Raw genomic sequence first — 13,250 nt, 5'->3', positions numbered from 1 at the left:
TAATAACATCAGTGGAGCATGTCCATACAATGCTCCTTGTATCAGATGTGTGTGTCCACGGTCGTTGCTCTTGCATCAACAGAAAGAATGTTGCATCATGGGTAGCTATCCCACAGTGCAACTCCCCACCCTCTGTCACTTTCTGCTGCTGTGAACTCTGGGAACAGATCACAATGCATGTGCAGTTATTTCCATCCCATTCCATGAGCTTCGTAGTTCCTAATTTGTTTCATGCTGTTTTTAAACAGCCCTTGTAAAGATGGCACCTGCCATCTCTGCCTGACTGCATGGATCCTGAGCTGCTGACCACTGTGGTGATGAGAATTATGAACACAATGTGGCTGGTCCTGCAGTATTTTATGAGTTGCAAAACAGAGTGAATCAGTGATGCCTGCCCTGCTGTCTGCCATGGAAACAAATAATTCAGGATTGCTGCTGGCATTCACAGAACAGCTTGCCATGGTGAACTGTTGGTACTGGGCTTGGGAAACAAGCAGTGAGTGGTGGGATCACATTGTGATGCATGTATGGGATGAAGAGCAGTGGCTGCAGAACTTTCAGATGCGCAAAGTCACCGTCCTGGAACTGTGTGCGGAGCTCGCCCCAGAACTGCGATGCAAGGACACTAGAATGAGAGCTGCCCTCACTGTGGTAACCTGAGTAGCGATTGCTGTGTGGAAGCTGGCAACTCCAGACTGCTACCAGTCAGACACAAATCAGTTTGGAGTTGGAAAGTACACCGTGGGGGTTGTGGTGGTGCAAGTTTGCAGAGGCATTAATTGCCCCCTGCTATGAAGGATTGTGACTCTCAGTAATGTCTAGGAAATAATTGATTGCTTTTAGGCAATGGGATTCCCTAACTGTGATGGGGCGATAGATGGGATGCATATCCCAATTTTGGCCCCAGACCATCTTGTGATGGAGTACATAAACCAAAAAGGCTACTTTCTCTATGGTCTTGCAGGCTCTGGTGGATCACTGACTCCAATGCAGGGTAGTCAGGAAAGGCACATGATGCACGCATCTTTTAGAGCACTGGATTGCACAGAAAGCTGCAGGCTGGGACTTTCTTTCCAGATCAGACAATTCCATTGGGGAATGTGTAAATGCCCATAGTGATCCTGGAGATGCCACATATTCTTTACTCCTGTGGTTCATAACGCCTTACACTGGGAACCCAGACAGCAGCAAGGGGTGTTTTAACAATATGCTTAGCAGGTGCCAAATGACCACTGAATGTGCCTTTGGCCGACTAAAATGTTGCTGGTGCTATTTTTTTGACCAGTTAGACCTCAATGAGGAAAATATTTCTATGGTCATTGCGGCCTGCTGAATAATACATAATAATTGTGAATCTAAGGGGAAAAAGTTTCCCCAGGGGTGGGCTGCTAAGGCTGATCAGCTGGCTGCTGATTTTGAGCAGCCAGATACAAGGGCAATTAGAGGGGTGCAGCAGGAGGCTATTTTAATCAGGGAGGCTTTGAAGGAGCACTTTGACAATAGTTCCCAGTAATGTGTCTCTGTGTGATGCATTTGGCCAGACAATGTTTACTTGCTGCCATGAATTACCCCTGTAGTGCTTGCTTCTTGGGCATTAATTGCAAGGAGAAAATAGTCCTGCCTCTAGCCAATGTGTTTCAATGTTAGCACTGAGCGATTTATGTATGAATTTCACAAATAAAGACTCATTTAATTTCAAAGACTCAAGTTTAATAACAGGATCAAACACAAACTTTTGGTCAAACAGGTGACATGAGAAAGAAGAACAGTCTCGCAGTTAGGGATCTCACAGCTGGATGTAACTCCAGCTTCCTTGAGGAAACCTGTCGCCAGGTGTGGAGCGCATGGGTACTGTGAGGGACTGGGAACATGCGAGGAATGTGATGAGGGAGTTTGGGGAGGGCAGGGACCAGAGTTCTGTAGTGGCTGAAGGGGGAGTTGGGCACAGATTTGCTGCAATTGCAGGTTAATGAGGGACTTCAACATCTCTGTCTGGTCCTCAAGGAACTTTATTATCAGCTCCTGCCCCTGTGTCCTTTCCTGGCAATGCAGCTTCAATCTTTCATTAATTGTCTCCCTCCATGCTCTTGTTTCACTCTATGCTGTATTTGTTGACTGCAGCACTTTGTGAAACATATCCTCCTTACTCCTCTTGGGTCACTGCCTTATCTGATGGAGGCACTCCACCAGTGTGGAGGAGTGTGTTCTCAAGGGCACATCTGCAGAAGGCAAAGAAACAATGAACAGACAGTGTTGTGATTGTGCTCACAGCCGTGAATCACAAAAGTTACACACACCTCTTTCTCACTGTCCCTTGGCTAGCACAAGGTTGCTGCAAGTCCCAATTATGAGGAGTTTGTGGGGAGGGAGGGGGCAGGTAAGGGGAGGAAGGGACAAAGGGTGGTTTGTGAATGAAGTTACTATAAGTGGCTAGTGAGCCTATTCTGAATATTGGTACCCTTTTCCACAGGTTAGGGTAATCAAACTCAATATCTCACTCCTAAGGGTAACCCAGGATGCAAGGGAGCATCTCCTGCATGTGTGAAGTTTCAGATCCGTTCTGTATGCCGCTCGCCTGTGTGTTACTATGGTCCCTGCAGAAATAATTGCCTACAGTGGGGGAATATCAAGGCAGATCTCCCAAGGAACCTTTGGAAGAGGATTGCAGAATACCTACAGGAAAGTTTCCTAGAGATCACTGTGGAGGATTCTAGAGACATACCCATGTACATTAACAAACTTGTCCACCGTGGCCCCACTGAGTAGATGGACAGGCTCTGTTGTTAATTTCTGTCCTTTATCCCTCCTCTACCATATAACAAAGTACATGACAGCTCAATCTCCTCTCACCTGCAGTATCAAAGCAAAATGAGCACTTATTGGAGCTCCCCTCTCCTGCCTCTTGTGCACCAGAGCTGAAGCGCTGGGACTGGCTAGACCCTTGCAGAGTGGAAAAGAGGTCCTGACTCGCCACACCACTGGATGACCTTGCCGTGTGCTCCATATTGTCCTCCAGCTCCACCTCCGCATCCATCGCTTCACTGGGATTGAGTCCACTGGCTGCTGCCTCCAGTCTCCCCAAAATATTCACAAGGCTTTTGGCGATGGAGGTGGGGTTGCCGCTGAGGATGACATGCAGTTCCTACTCAAAGATTGTGGATGCATTAGAAAGTATAGCCGAAGACCAATCACAAAAGGGAGAAACTATACAAGAGGCAGAAAACATTGCAAACAAGACACAAGAACTAGAGTTCATATTCATGTTGACCATGTGGAATGAAATGTTACAACTCTTTTACCACACAAGTCAAGCTCTCCAAGAAAAAGAACTGGATTTGAAAACATGTGCAGACCTCTGCCAATCATTACCAGACCACTTACACACTTTGAGGAATGATTTCAAAAGATTTGAAGACATATCAAAAGATATCTTGCCTGATACTAACTGCAAAAAAATAAATGGACACAAATCTGACATCAGGAATCCTAACATTCAAAAACCGGTAGGAGAACACTTCAACCTCTCTGGCCACTCAGTAAAAGATTTAAAGGTGGCAATTTTGCAACAGAAAAGCTTCAAAAACAGACTCCAGCGAGAAACTGCTGAGCTTGAATTAATACATAAAACCATATTAAAAAGACAATATGATATTACAAAATCAAACACTCAAACATTAATAACCATTAATAATGCAACCCTCATTTGTCTCCTTGTGTGTATGCATTCTGATAAGTAATCATATGATCACATACTATTTCTTCCACATGACCATGCCTCATTCAGTGAATGAGGGGTCAGAATTAAAGTTGCACAGACAACATTAATTCTGGCATTTCCTAACTTTTTGAGTCCTTGCCTTTGTGACTTTACTAATGTTCTTTCAACAAAGATTTTTGCTATGTTATTAAAGGCAGAGCTGGCAATGCTGCCTATTGTTTAGGCTGCCCAACACTTCCCATTATACGACTATTTTCAGTTGCTCATAACTTTGACAAACTTTAATGTATGGGCTGAAATTTCCCATGCTAGGTGTCTGATTCAGTTTTAATTTTTCTGTAAAGTTAGTTATTTTTGAGAATGACATTAAGGGAAAATATATTGTTTTGCCTATATTAAAAGATTCTTATAACTTTTGTTAAGTTCTAGCACCTCCATGTTATGCAGTGGGAATTTGATATTTGACAGGGAGATCACCCTAGCATCAGAGATGTGTTTTTTGCTATTCCCATGAAAAACTACCCACAACTGGCCAATTTTTAAGCCTTTCAAAATATCTCAGTTTGTACGTGTTCAATAGACACTTGAGTTTAGTAGTTAAATTCTCTGATGTTTCTGTCTCCACTGAGTATGCTCCAGCCCAGGAACGCAGGCACTGAACAGGACATTCCCTGCAATTGCTTCTTTTGGTTGCTGTGGGGCATGATAGCACTGGAACTAAGACTGTTTCTCCTGCGCTCTTGATGCTTTCCCTGATGGCATGCAGGCAGCCTGATGGAGAAAGCCACCTAATTCAAATGTATAAAAAAAGAGATAGATAGGCGTGGATGTGACGTGCTGTTCCTCGGAGGAACACCCAACGCTCCCATGTTCATCTTTATAAAATGATTGTGTGGTATCCAATGCATGTCATGTTGGGTGTCTTTGGAAGGCTCATAATGCACTGAGCATGGTTGTTATAGTGATGTTATAGTAATTGTTACAGTAATGTTATAGTAAGGTTATAGGTTATTGTCATAAATATAAAGGGACGGGTAACCACCTTTCTGTATACAGAACTATAAAATCCCTCCTGGCCAGAGGCAAAACCCCTTCACCTGTAAAGGGTTAAGAAGCTAAGATAACCTCACTGGCACCTGACCAAAATGACCAATGAGGAGACAAGATACTTTCGAAGTTGGGGAGGGGGGAAACAAAGGGTCTGTCTGTCTGTCTGTGTGATGCTTTTGCCGGGACCAGGTCAGGAATGCTCTTCAGAACTTCTGGTAAGTTAGTAAGTAATCTAGCTAGAAATGCATTAGATTTCCTTTTGTTAAATGGTGGTAAACTGGTTGTGCTGAATGGAATGTATATTCCTGTTTTTGTGTCTTTTTGTAACTTAAGGTTTTGCCTAGAGGGATTCTCTATGTTTTGAATCTGATTATCCTGTAAGGTATTTACCATCCTGATTTTACAGAGGTGATTCTTTTACTTTTTCTTTAATTAAAATTCTTCTTTTAAGAACCTGATTGCTTTTTCATTGTTCTTAAGATCAAAGGGTTTGGGTCTGTGTTCACCTATGCAAATTGGTGAGGATTTTTACAAGCCTTCCCCAGGAAAGGGGATGTAGGGCTTGGGGGGATATTTTGGGGGGAGACGTCTCCAAGTGGGCTCTTTCCCTGTTCTTTGTTTAACATGCTTGGTGTTGGCAGCATAGGGTTCAAGGACAAGGCAAAGTTTGTACCTTGAGGAAGTTTTTAACCTAAGCTGGTAAGAATAAGCTTAGGGGGTCTTTCATGCAGGTCCCCACATCTGTACCCTAGAGTTCAGAGAGGGGAAGGAACTCTGACAGTTATAATTGTGTGTTTATAGTTATGAGCCTGAAAATGTATCTTCATGGCTTAAAGCCATGCAAAAACTCTCCAAGAACAGAGAGGTCGTTCACACCTTGTCAGGGCATGGATGGGACCAACTCAGCCCAGCCTCACAGGAACAATGGACACTGGCTTAGGCAGCAACAAAAGAATCTGTTAGACCCTCGAGGGAGTCACCCCTTTCCTTTGGGCAGTTTAGGACTGCAATGAGGTAATGCTCACCTGACTCTGAAGGTGGGGGTGGAGGTGCGGGGCAAAGCCAGGAGGAAAGAAAGGACATGATAAAAGAGAGAGACGTTTTGCCATGCTCTCTCTTTTCCACCTACATCTACAGACACCACCACCACCAAGCAACTGAAATGCTGATCAAAGGGGAGAGCCTGACTGAAAAGTAACCAGCCAGCCTGTGGTGAGAAGCATCTTAGTTTTTAAGGACACTGAAAGTGTTAAGATCAGCTTAGAATATGTTTTGCTTTTATTTCATTTGACCAAATCGGACTTGTTATGCTTTAACTTATAATCACTTAAAATTTTTCTTTATAGTTTGTTTATTCTGTCTGAAGCAGTGCATTTGATTTGAAGTGAGTCAGAGATTTCCTTTGGGATAACAAGCCTGGTACATCTCAATTTCTTTGTTAAATTGACAAACTTATATAAGCTTGCAGTGTCCATCGGGCATTACTGGACATGCAAGATGGAGGTTCCTAGGATTGCGTCTGGGACTGGAGATATTGGCTAGGGTCATTCGCTTGCAAGTAGCTGGGAGCAGTTTACATGCCAGAGGCTATGCGTGAACAGCCCAGGAGTCGGGGTTCTCACAGCAGAGCAGGGTAAGTCTGACTCCCAGGGTCAAGGATTGGAGTGGCCTAGCAGATCACTGGTCCAGACAACACCAGAGGGGAACATCACAGTGGGTAGACAAGACTGGGATCGATTGGCCAAGGAGAGTGGGAATGTGAGTCAAGGGAAAGAGGGTAATTGGTAAGGGGTTGAGACTGTGATTAAACAAGCATCTGGGAGTGGGAACAGGCGACTGGAACCCAAAGGTGTTGGGAGAGGCAAATCAAATGAGGAGCTCGGATAGGAGAAGGAGGGATGAGGAGCCAAGGGATGGAGAGACACTGGGATGAAGAGCCAGGGTGGGGTGAGAGACAGGACTGGGACAGGGCAGAAGGGGTCAGGCTTGGGGAATGGAGGTAGAGAACAAAGGCAGAAGGGCCTGTGACCACTCAGTCATATTCCTGAAGAACTGGAACAGAATCTGAGTCCCACTATCCTGCTGCTGTCAGAAAATATATATGAAACCTACTGACAAACTGTGCATCTCAATCCCCTCTAATGCCAGTCCACATTGAGGCTGACAACCTATTACTGTTATTAGTTACTCCTTTATCTAATGTGCAGAGGTCTGTGCTGCAGATCTAAAGTCTTGCTAATGGCCCATGTGGGTGTCAGTCTGAGACATCTGATGGAAAAAAAATTTCCGGTTTCCTTTTTTAGAAACCCAGGACACTACACACAAAGTTACGTTAATTTAAGGTTGCCAAGTCAAGCATTCAAAGTTAGGAATTGCCAGAATTAAAGTTGCCTGTGCCTCATTTCCCCATCGGTATAATGGGGATAATGCCCCTTCAACTTACAGAAGAGTTATGAAAAAAAAAATATTTGTGAAGCACACACAGTGATGAACACCACAGTAAAGCTCATGAGGAAATTAGTAATTCTGTATTCAGATTTTGAATAGTGTGCAGTATATAAGACAAGGGCCATAAATTGAACAGAGCAAAATATTGTTTAACTACCCATTCAGTGAGCACCGTCCTGTGCTCTAAAAGGTCCTATGGAAAAAAAACAGTATGTGATCACACAATTGAAAACCTCATCATAATGCATATGCACAAGGAGGTAGAACTAAGGTTGCTCACACAACCTCAATTCTGGCATCTGAATTTCTGAGAGCTTGACTTTGCAGTCTTAATAATGCTCTTTTAATGTAGTTTTGTGTGTGTGATGGTAATAGGTAAAACACCATACAGAGAAGTGCCTGCAGGAGAAGGCCTAGTAAAACTCCACCAGTCTGGACTGAGTTTTCCCATAAACCATTCTGTCCTGACTGGAACAGAGTCATTCCACCCTGCCAGACTTCAGTAGGCACTACAGCCCCTGGAAGCATCTGGGAATAGTTAATACAACCTCAGGCACAACTGATTTGCCACCAACTTACTCGCTGGTGTCAGGGCAATAGGCATCCTGTAGCTTGATCTCTGTTCCACCTCTCTGAGCAGAAGATCCCTGAACCTGCATTGTACCCTTCTCTGGTGAAAGCAATCAGGCCTCTGGTTAATCTGCCACACATGAATGACACACAAGGAGGAGAGTGTGTGTGTGGTGCGGGATAATTTGGCTCCAGCCCAACCTCTACAAGGTACTAAACAGTGCGGTAGTGTTGCCAACTCCACATAGCAGGAAGTCACCAGACAAACCCTGAAAAGTCACTAGATGTAGCTGTTTAAGCACTCAAAAGGAGTCAAAAATGTCATAGAACAAAATTTCCAGAGAATTTTATATATATATATATATACACACACACACACCCCCAGGCAAGTATAGTCACAAAATCATTCACAAGCAGCTCAAGAGTGTTAATAAAATGTCCATGCTCTTCTTACTACATTCTGTTGCACACCAGAAGCAACTACAACAGTACACTGTCATCATCAGAAGGGCACCCTCTGCTCATTGGGAAGGGCGTTCTGTACACTGCAGCCCAGGTTGGCTGTGGTTGGTTAATTTCAGCTAAGCCTCCCTTTCTTGCCAACCTGGATTGCCTACAGGTTAGTGAAAGGGAGAGCCCAGAACCAGGGGGAAGAGGGCATTCACCTGACCTGAGCTTGGTGCTGCAGGGAGCCAAGAAAGTAGATTTAAAAACAAAAATCTGCTACCCAGATCCCTTCCCCCTGCATCCAGGGTTTGATTTCTGAAAACAGCTGGGCAGATAACCCAAGGCCCAGCCAGGGGAAGGAGTAAAGGGGAACTGAAATCAAGCTAGCTCCATCTTTGATCCTGTAGTAAGGGTTTCATTCCTGGAAGCACAGTGCCCCTCCCCCCCACTGGGGCACATGGCCCTGTCTCATCCTTCCAGGGGTGCGGTTCTCCTCACTGGCTAACCTGCCTCCCCCACCCAGCCTGCTTCATTAGCCATCTTTCCCTGCATCACAGGGTATGCTACCGACTATGGAGCAGCGAGAAAGAACACATTTGGTTAAAAACAAGCCCTGGCTAATGTGCTGCTCTTTCCAAAGCGCCCCTTTAGCAAAGTATTTAATTAGCCTCCACAAACATCTTTTCCTCGCCTGCAGATTATAGTGATCTCAGCCCAAGAAGCCCTGGAATGTGATTCCTCCCGAGGACATGCTCAGCTGAGGGGTAATGAGAGGGACCTGGTGTGCAAAAGAATGCAATGGATTTTATTAACACTATTGAGCTGCTAGTGACTATACATACTGGTGACTTCTTTCTCTGACCATCACTGTAAGTGGCAGTGAAAGTCACTAGATTTGTCACGGGTCACTTTGCCACTTATTTTCTGGCGAGGAAAACCAAAGTCACTAAAATCTAGTGACAAAGCCGCTACGTTCCTTTAGGCCGCTGCCAGCTGCTCCAGCGGGAGACCTTCCCCCGCTGGCTCCCTGAGCACCCCCCAGCGCGACGCCTGGCTGCAGGCGGGAAGCGGGAGACCTGAGGGGGGGGGGGGGGGGCGGCTGCCGTGCGCAGCGGGCTCTCTTCCCTGCCAGGCTTCCCCACGCCACTGCCAGGGCATTTCCCGGGCTGGGAAACACCCCGCCGCCCCCGCCCTGAATTCAAGGAAACCCAGGCAGCCGTGGGACGGCCCGGGAAGCCACGGGCGAGAGCGGCGGGTCCCGCGGCCGGCAGCGCTCCCCGCGCCTGGCTCTGGGAGCGGTGCGGCCGAGCTGAGGGGAACGAAACCGCCGGGCGAGCCCGGGTGGGAGGCGAATGACGTCGGGACGGTCTGGCGCTGCTGCGGGGGGGAGCCTCGGTGCTTCCCACGCGCCTTTCCTGCGAGAGGGAAACTGCGGCAGCCGCCCCCACTCAGGCGGGCCAGGAGCCGTCATATGCGCCTGACACGTCGCGGCTCTCGCTCCCCCTGGCCCCGGGAGCCGCGCAGCTCGCCACCAGGCGCTGGGCTTCTTCCATTCAGCCCCTCCCCCGTGTCGCTTTCCCCCAAAACAGGCGGCAGGGCTGGACTCCAGAGCCCGCAAGCTCGTCCCTGCCGGCGGAGCCGCGCGGCGCTTGGCGCAGCCTGGAGCTAGAGTGAAACCACCCCGCCCCCCAGCCGCTGCGCAAGGCGCAGGACAGCCCCCGGGGCCAGGGGTGGGGTATGAGGCAGGAGAAGTGAATGCCAGTAGGGTTGTCTTATGCTCCCGCTGCAACTCTTCTATGCATGAGCATCCAGAGAGTGGAGCACCCCACCCCTGTTACAGAGCCCCCCGTCCTTACAGGTCGCTGTTGCCTCTGAAGCAAGTGGAAGGAGGAAATTGACTACAACGTAATTGACGTAGGTGCAAGGGTTCTCCTAGTTTATGACCTAAACAGCTCAAAGCATTGAATTAAGAATATGTGTTCAAGGCTATATTATAATAAAAAATGAGGCACTCAGAGATCCCTTCCTTACTCCTTTTAAGTTTTCACTTATTGGGTGCAGGCAATGTTCCTTTTTACTTGGCCACTTTTATCTGTGTCCCTAGGGTAGCAGAAACATTTCAATAGGACTAAGATGGAGATGATGTTTATTAGCTAGTCTCTTCACCCTGCATTACCCAAAAACTACAATAGAGACTTGCAAAACATGTAGACTAGCTCCTTGGTAGATAAATCGTTCTTATTTAAAAAAACAAACTCACTCCTGAACTATCTTAATGGCGGTAAGAAGCCCTTTTTAAAAAATAGTCAGAGACAAGGCCCAGTTTAAGTTTAAAGCTCTACATAGGTTTTTCAAGTAGAAGTTTCTCTTTTGACAGGTTAACTAAATTCCTTTTGCTGCCTCACTCAAACAAAAACAAAAACAAACCCACAAGAAAATCACTACACTAGAAGTGGCCAGCTAGAGAAACTGAGGGAAAGCACAGTGTTGCAAGATATTTTGCTATAAGCATACTGACATGAACTCCCACTCCTGCAGTCTTTTTACAAGGGCAATCGCCCTAGCCTTCAGTTAGTTCAACATACACAGCATTAGGTCCATATCAGAACAGAGAGCATGCGCAAAATTTACTGCAATAAACTCTATTTAAAGAACTGTTTGATCTTACCATTCCTTCTGAAGGGTAAGATCTGAGACCATAGTTCAGAGTAACTGATGAAACCACCAGATTACTGGACAACAGTAGGGTAATAACACTCTTTTACAACTTCCACGGAAACTCCACAACAGTAAAAACACACATTTGGTCCAGCATATGGAGGTGGTATTTAATTCAGGGTATAATTAAGAGACAGAGAGAAAATACAGGATCCTGTTTAGGGAGGAGCAAGTTCCAGTGAATATTTAAATTAGAAGCTTATCTCCATATAAGGCAGTCTGTTTAAAACATTTAAAAGCAGGAGAAAAAAAAACAAATGAACAAATATGTTTAAAAGGTGAACTGGAAATCAGTACTGAAAAATGAGTAAGTAGATGCCTGGACAGTAGGTGGTGTTTTTGAGGCCAACATTTTTTTTTTCTCCAATACTCATTCCATTACACTGTAGTTGTCTTGTTACTTCACACTGCAGAGGTATTTTTCTGAGATAGATGGACAACATTTATAATTTGCAGTCCTTTTACTATGTGACATCACACATTGGGATCACAGAATCATAGAAATGTAGGGCTAGAAGAGACTTCAAGAATTCATCAAGTCCAATTCCCTGCACTGAGGCAAGATCTAGTAAACCTAGACCATTCCTAATAGGTGTTTGTCCAACCTGTTCTTAAAAACCTCCAGTGATGGAGAATGCACAGCCTCCCTTGGAAGTCTATTCAGAACTTAACTACCCTTTCAGTTAGAATTTTTTTTTTTCAAATATCTAACTTTGCTCCAGATTAAGCCCATTACGTCTTCTCCTACCTTCAGTAGACATAAGAACGGCCATACAGGGTCAGACCAAAGATCCATCTAGCCCAGTATCCTGTCTTCCAACAGTGATCAAACCAGGTGCCCCAGAGGGAATGAGTAGTACAGGTAATCATCAAGTGATCCATCCCATCGTCCATTCCCAGCTTCTGGCAAACAGGTGCTAGGGCCACCATCCCTGCCATCCTGGCTAATAGAATTAATGGACCTATCCTCCATTAATGTATATAGTTCTTTTTTGAACCCTGTTATAGTCTTGGCTTTCCCCAACATCCTCTGGCAAAGAGTTCCACAGGTTGACTGTGCATTATGTGAAGAAATACTTCCTTGTGTTTGTTTTAAACCTGCCTATTAATTTCATTTGGTGATCCCTAGTTCTTGTGTTAGGAGAAGGAGTAAACAACACTTCCTTATTTACTTTTGCCACACTAGTCATGATTTTATAGACCTCTATCATATTCCCAAGTAGTCATCTCTTTTTCAAACTGAGAAGTCCCAATCTTATTAATCTCTCCTCATACAGAAGCCGTTCCATACCCCAAATAATTTTTGTTGCTCTTTTCTGAACCTTTTCCAATTCCAATATATCTTTTTGAGATGGGGCAACCACATTTGCATGCAGTATTCAAGATGTGGGCATACTATGGATTTATATAGAGGCAATATGATATTTTCTGGTTTATTATCTATCCATCCCTTTCTTAATTACTCCCAACATTCTGTTTGGCTTTTTTAGCCAGTCAAAAAAGCTGTTAGCTGCACATTGAGTGGATGTTTTCAGAGAACTATCCATAATGGCTCCAAGATCTCTTTCTTGAGTGGTAACAGCTAATTTAGACCCCATCATTTCATAGGTATAGTTAGGATTATGTTTTTCAATGTGCATTACTTTGCATCTATCAACATTGAATTTGATCTGCCATTTTGTTGCCCAGTCACCCAGTTTTGTGAGATCACGTTGTAGCTCTTCGCAATCTGCTTTGGACTTCACTATCTTGAGTAGTTTTGTATCATATCAAAATTTTGCCACCTCACTGTTTACCCCTTTTTCTAGATCATTTATGAATTGTTGAATAGAACTGGCCCAGTACAGACCCCTGGGGAACACCACTATTTACCTCTCTCCAGTCTGAAGACTGACCATTTATTCCTATGCTTTGTTTCCTGTCTTTTCACCAGTTACTGATCCACGAGAAGACCTTATTTTGCTTAAGAGCCTTTGGTGAGGAACCTTGTCAAAGGCTTTTTGAAAATTTAAGTACACTATATCCACTGGACCCCGCCACCCTTTGTCCACATGCTTGTTGACCGCCTCAAAGTATTCTTGTAAATTGGTGAGGTATGATTTCCCTTTACAAAAAACCATGTTTACTCTTCCCCCAACCAATTATGTTCGTCTATGTGTCTGACAATTCTGTTCTTTACTATAGTTTCAACCAGTTTGCCCGGTACTGAAGTCAGGCTTACTGGCCCTTTTTAAAAATTGGCGTCACATTAGCTATCCTCCAGTCATTTGTTACAGAAGCTGATTTAAATGATAGGTTA

The 13,250-nt window shown here is 44.9% G+C and overlaps 1 protein-coding gene across 3 annotated transcripts in view; it reads right to left on the bottom strand.

Annotated features, from left to right (window-relative positions):
- Positions 1–1,668: 1,668 nt before the first annotated feature.
- Positions 1,669–13,250, bottom strand: part of PAPOLG (poly(A) polymerase gamma) — an 81,356-nt gene continuing 69,774 nt past the window's right edge. For all 3 annotated transcript variants that reach the window (XR_006289919.1, XR_006289920.1, XR_006289918.1), the window contains exons 22-23: positions 2,851–3,142; positions 1,669–2,219 (exon numbers count right to left, since the gene is read on the bottom strand). The gene's annotated coding sequence lies outside the window, so the exon portion shown is untranslated. The remainder of the gene's footprint in view (positions 2,220–2,850; positions 3,143–13,250) is intronic.

Source organism: Chelonia mydas, chromosome 3 (assembly GCF_015237465.2).
Source record: "Chelonia mydas isolate rCheMyd1 chromosome 3, rCheMyd1.pri.v2, whole genome shotgun sequence".
NCBI lineage: Eukaryota > Metazoa > Chordata > Testudines > Cheloniidae > Chelonia > Chelonia mydas.
Note: the sequence above shows the minus strand (reverse complement) of the source record. Positions and strands in the feature narration are given on the sequence as shown.